This window comes from Ictidomys tridecemlineatus, chromosome 1 (assembly GCF_052094955.1).
Source record: "Ictidomys tridecemlineatus isolate mIctTri1 chromosome 1, mIctTri1.hap1, whole genome shotgun sequence".
NCBI lineage: Eukaryota > Metazoa > Chordata > Mammalia > Rodentia > Sciuridae > Ictidomys > Ictidomys tridecemlineatus.
The window spans coordinates 219944035-219949682 of record NC_135477.1 but is presented as its reverse complement, the minus strand read 5'-3'; the positions used below and the strand labels follow the sequence as shown (position 1 = coordinate 219949682).

The 5648-nt window shown below is 38.9% G+C and overlaps 1 pseudogene; it reads right to left on the bottom strand.

Annotated features, from left to right (window-relative positions):
* Window positions 1-3355: 3355 nt before the first annotated feature.
* LOC101955937 (ribosomal protein uL30-like pseudogene) lies at window positions 3356-5306 on the bottom strand (annotated as a pseudogene).
* Window positions 5307-5648: the final 342 nt, after the last annotated feature.

Here is a 5648-nt window from a genome sequence, read left to right as displayed (position 1 = left end):
GCAGCCCGGGTTCGATTCTCAGCACCACATACAAACAAAGATGTTGTGTCTGCCAATAACTAAAAAATAAATAAATTTAAAAAAAAAAAAAAAAGATTATATGCTTTGTCTTCATTGTCTGAGGTTCTATCTTCCAAGTGGTCTAGTCTGTTGGTGATGCTTTCCATTGAATTTATAATTTGTTTCATTGATTCCTTAATTTAAAGTATTTCTGTTTGGTTTTTTTCATGATCTCTAGCTCTTTATTGAAGTGATCTTTCACTTCCTGTATTTTTTCTTTGATTTTACTCCTTATTCTCTCCTTTATTTCACATATAACTTTAACTACATACAATCTGAACTCCTTCTTGGACATTTCTTCTACTGTGTTATCAGTGGCTTCTGTTGTTGAAGCATCTTGGTTAGTTTGGGACATTTTATTCCTTTTTTTTTTTTCATGCTGTTAGTGTGTTGCCATCTAAAAGTATGGATCTAAGGGAGGATAAATTCTACCTTATAGACCTATAGTTAGTATCCCTTAAGGTTTCCAATGCTGGCATTTACTAGTGAGACCAATATCAACAGCTCCCAGTGTACACAATATATATATAGCCTTAAATCTAATATATATATATATATATATATATATATATATATATATATATATATATCCTTAAATCTAATAGCTCCCATTAAGGCATCTACAGCTTTCTCACATTAAATCAAAATGATGAGCTCAATAACTATCTCTAGTACAAACAGAATACGTGTTAAAACAATTTACAATTTCAAATGGTGGATGAGAGAGCAGAGGTAGTATAGTATGCAATATTCTCAAGGGAGGAAGACAGAGCTAGAAGTAAAAATTCACAGGAAGAGTGGAAGAGGAGCTGACAGAGATTGGCTGTTGGTCAGAGAAAAGTTGGAAAGAAAATCCAAGAAAATAGAAAAGAGAGAGGAAGAATATGAACAAAGAGAAAAAATTTTAGACATAAAAATACAACAAGGGGCTGGGGTTATGGCTTAGCAATAGAGTGCTTGCCTAGCACGATCGAGGCCCTGAGTTTGATCCTTAGCACCACATAAAAATAAACAAATAAAATAAAGGTATTGTATCCAACTACAACAAACAAACAAATAAATAAATAACACAACAAAAATGCAAAACACCATTCATATATCATAGTCCTCCACACATTGATGCATAAAAAACATCCTGTTCCAAATATGGTAGAGTGATTAGTGAATCAAAAAATAAAATAAAGCAGATCTTGCTGGAAAGTTGAACTGTCTCTGTCAGTGTTCAACAGTTTCTCAGCCCTGTCTCTGACGTCATTCAGGATCACCAAACCCAGATCAGCCCTCTCAAACCCAGTCTCTATCCCACCAATCTGGGCTTCAGATACCTCAGGCTTGACCACACTGCAATCCCAAGATCTCAATGCTGCTCCTGTTTGTAGGGAGACAACCAGGGAAACACTGAAGCAAAGGAGCAACCCCAAGATGCAGCTGCAAGACAAGGGCCACCAGCACTCTCAGCAGAAGACCCCAGGATCCTCCAAACTCACAGGCAGGTCCCAGCTGGAGCCCCCATACAGAAGCTCTGGTGGTAGTAAACCTGCTGGCACCCAGGCCCCAGGCCCTGGCTGGTGTCCCAAAATGGGTGCAGCCATGTGCTACCAAACCTGGAGTCTCCCCTGAAGCAGTCCTCTAGGACATGGTAGCAGCAGTAGTGGCAGTGGTTGTTGGCAGCAGGCAGCGAGCAGTTCAGCAGTAGCGGGGGCTACAGTGGCAGCTGCAACTGCAACTGGGGGCAGCATCACCAGGCCATCTCCCAGGGTCAGCAGAAGTGTCGGCTTCAGTTGCATCTGGTGCAGTGGCTTCTTCTGTGGCAACATCACCCAGACAGAAGACCTCCAGGTGATCTTGGGCTGGCAGCAGTGGAATCAGAGGCAGCAGCAATGGCGGTAGTGGTACTTGTGACAGTTGACTAACAGGGTACTTCCGGTTCAGTGGCAGCGACCACAGAGGTATCATCAGAATTCACCTCCAAGGTAACCAAGGTCGTGCCCAGAGAAGAGACCTCTGGCAGGGCAGTGGCCTCTGTGGCAACAAAGTCTCACATTTTCATTAAATATATATATATATATATATATATATATATATATGTTTTTAGTTATCAATGGACTTTATTTTGCTTATTTATATGTGGCACTGAGAATTGAACTCAGTGCCTCACACATGCTAGGCAAGCACTCTACCAATGAGCCACAGTCCCAGCCCTCACATTTTCATTTTTAATCAATAATTAAAGTCACCTTTTGGTCAAGAAATTGAAGTTGGAAATTCCATTATTTGTTCAAGTTGTATAGTGGATGAGAATAATTCTCTTGCATAATTTCATTGTTTTGATGAGAAATTAAATCTTTTTTTTATTAAACATAGAATTTGTAATGTAATGTCCTGTTTGCTAAGTTTATGATGCTCATAGTCAACTGAAGGCTGCTTGTTTTTAGGTTATAGGAGTCGATGTCTTTGCTTGAACATGCTCTAACTTTGGCAATGTCCCTTAAGAATGTTGCAATCAAGGTTTTAAAAAAAAAATGCCTTTGGCCCTTTATATGTTCTGTCAAATTACTTCATAAAAATTCATAATTACTCACTAAGGTCAATATTTTTTCTTTCCCTTCTCCATTTTTTTGGCTAATTTGGTAAGCCAAACTGATGGTATGTCAAAAATGATAGATTGCTTTGGTTTTAGCTTTTGGTAAGGTGAAATATTTCCCAAGTGTGTGCTTGAACTAACAAAATCTATTACAAGGTTTAAAATTACTTGTAATTCCTGACTGGGCAATTGTATTTGTCAATTTTAGTGTGTGTGTGTGTGTGTGTGTGTGTGTGTGTGTGTGTGTGCGTGCACGCCCGCACGAGCTTGCTTTTCTTCGTTAAGTATTTGAAGTCTTTTCAAAACAAGGCTCTTGGGATCTCTAGATTCAAGAATGCTCCTGGACTTGGACAACTGCTGCGAGAGTCTTAGGGAGCCTTGTATACATGCTTGCGTTATTTATTCACCAACATTAAACTCCAGGATAGAAGATGTGACAAAGCAGGACTCCTTCCTCCATGGTGTGTGTTAATTTCAGAGGCAGAGGTGGTCAATGGAGAAGCCAATGGAATTTTCCTTGGAACTAGGCTGAGATGAGAGGTGCCTGCCATGATCATAACCTACTGTCTCTTCCCCAATCCCTTCCTTCCAGTTTCTTAAGGCAAAAAAAAAAAAAAAAAAAAAAAAAAAATCTTCTCTGAAGATATTTGACAACAATTTTATCAGACAAAAACATACACTTCCAATGCACTGCTTTCAGATATTCTAGGTTTAATTCAGCTGGAAGATGAGCTGATTGATGCATTCACCCAGATAGCTAGGTAAGCCTATCTCCTTGAGGAAGCCCGCTCAATTTTTGGTAGCATGATGGGTCACAAAGAGGAGGAAAGGGCACAAGAACCTAGTGATCTCCTGGAAATAGGGAAGGCAATTTCATGAATGAGGTCTTCCAGGTAAATGACGTCAAAACTCCCCAGGTGCTCCTCAATCACTGTGTTGTCTGTAAGGGGGATGGTGTTATTCTCAACTTTTGCTTGCTCACATTTCAAGATGAGTTCCCAGAGAGACTTCAGATTTGGAAATCCCCAGGTCACATAAGATTCTACTATCTGTAGCACTTTTAGGTTTTGGTGAGGTTACTTTAACAAAGACACCACTAAATATTTTCTTCAGACAAAGTCTTGCAATGGTCCTCTGCACCAGTAAACTCACTCCATCAATCCTTTGGATGCATACAACAAAGGCCAAAGAATGTTTATCAGGCATTTCCAAAGTATGAGGTTTCACTTCTAGTCCTCTGGGGTACCCTTGGAATCATGTAGGAATGATTCCAGTCGCTTCAATCTGAAATTTTTCCCCTTTCTCTTCTTCTTTGCCAAAAGCACCTGAATTTGCCTGGGTAGATTTGAGGGCCTGATAAGCCTTCCTCTTTTTCAGGAGATTTTCTGGATCCAAAAAGATATTTTTTCTTTGCTCTTCCCCCGCCATCTTTCAGTGCTGCAATTACTTCTTGTATACTTGTCAATTTATTCTAAGGAAACAATCCATAGTAGTAATGGAAATGTTTTTTTCTAGAGCTGTTATAATACTGGTAAATTGCAACCAATGTTCCATCCTTTGGGACTTGTTGTTTAATTATAATAAATGTGTGCGTAAACTTTATAAAGTTCCTGAAAAATTACTGCTATATTAAGGCTCTATACCACCAAGGGAGGCAGAATAGAAAGAAGGGCATGGAAATTCATAAGTGGGAGAAAAAAAACTCAAAATACTGATTACTGTATGCTTTGAGTACATTAAAAAACTTAAATACATTACAAGGAGTAAAAAGTAATTTACCAGAATGTTAGTGGTAGTGTCAAAGGACAAAACAACTTGAAACACTTAATTGGCTTTACTTTTGATTCTACAATTGGGAACACTTATTCTGTTTTACGGGATGAAGGATTGCCTGATTCCAGAATAGAAAATAAAGCCAATTAAGATCTTTAAATGGTTGCATGGGTTGGGGATTTAGCTCAGTGGCAAAGCACTTGCCTAGGACATGCAAGGCCCTAAGTTAGGCCCTTGGCCCTGAAAAACATGAATAAATAAATTGTTGCAATTTTTCTTTGAGCAGTAGTTAGAATCACAGAATTACCTTAATTGTCTTACAAAAATTTCTGTAGAGGCTGTGAATGGAGCTCAGTGGTAGAGCACTTGCCTAGCATGTGTGAGGTATTGGGTTCCATACTCAACACCACAAAAATAACTAAAAGTATTATGTCCATCTACAACTAAAAATATATATTTTATTTTTATTTTTTATTTTTTTTTAAAGAGAGAGAGAGAGGAGAGAGAGAGAGAGAGAATTTTTTAATATTTATTTTTTAGTTCTCGGCGGACACAACATCTTTGTTGGTATGTGGTGCTGAGGATCGAACCCGGGCCGCACGCATGCCAGGCGAGTGCGCTACCGCTGAGCCACATCCCCAGCCCTACAACTAAAAATATATATTTTTAATTTCTATGAAAACATAATTATTTTCCATCAGAAAGAAGTTTTACAATTGCATATATTTCACTAAAAATTTTGAACTCATAAAAATGTGTATTGTTTAGAATTAAATGAAACATTCTACTTTCCTCTTCTTTAGAATACTTTCCTGCATGGTTATTGTTAAGGTAGACAGCATCTGGCCAGTCACAGTGGCATACGCACACCTGTAATCTCAGTGGCCCATGAGCTTAGGGCCGGAGGATCGTGAGTTCAAAGCCAGCCTCAGCAAAAGTGAGGGGCTAAGCAACTCAGTGAGACCCTGTCTCTAAGTAAAATGCAAAATAGGGCTGGGGATGTGGCTCAGTGGTTGAATGCACCTGAGTTCAACCCCTAGTACCAAAAAAAAAAAAAAAAAAAAGGTAGAGAGCATCTGAAGAGAACTCTGTCTCATTTTCTTTCAGTACTGCCAAATGTCTTTCTATTGGATTGTCTTCTACTATCTCAAAAAAAAAAAAAAATCCTCTGGGGCTGTGTGTGGCTCATCGGTAGAGTGCTTGACTAGCATGTATGAGACCCTGGATTCGA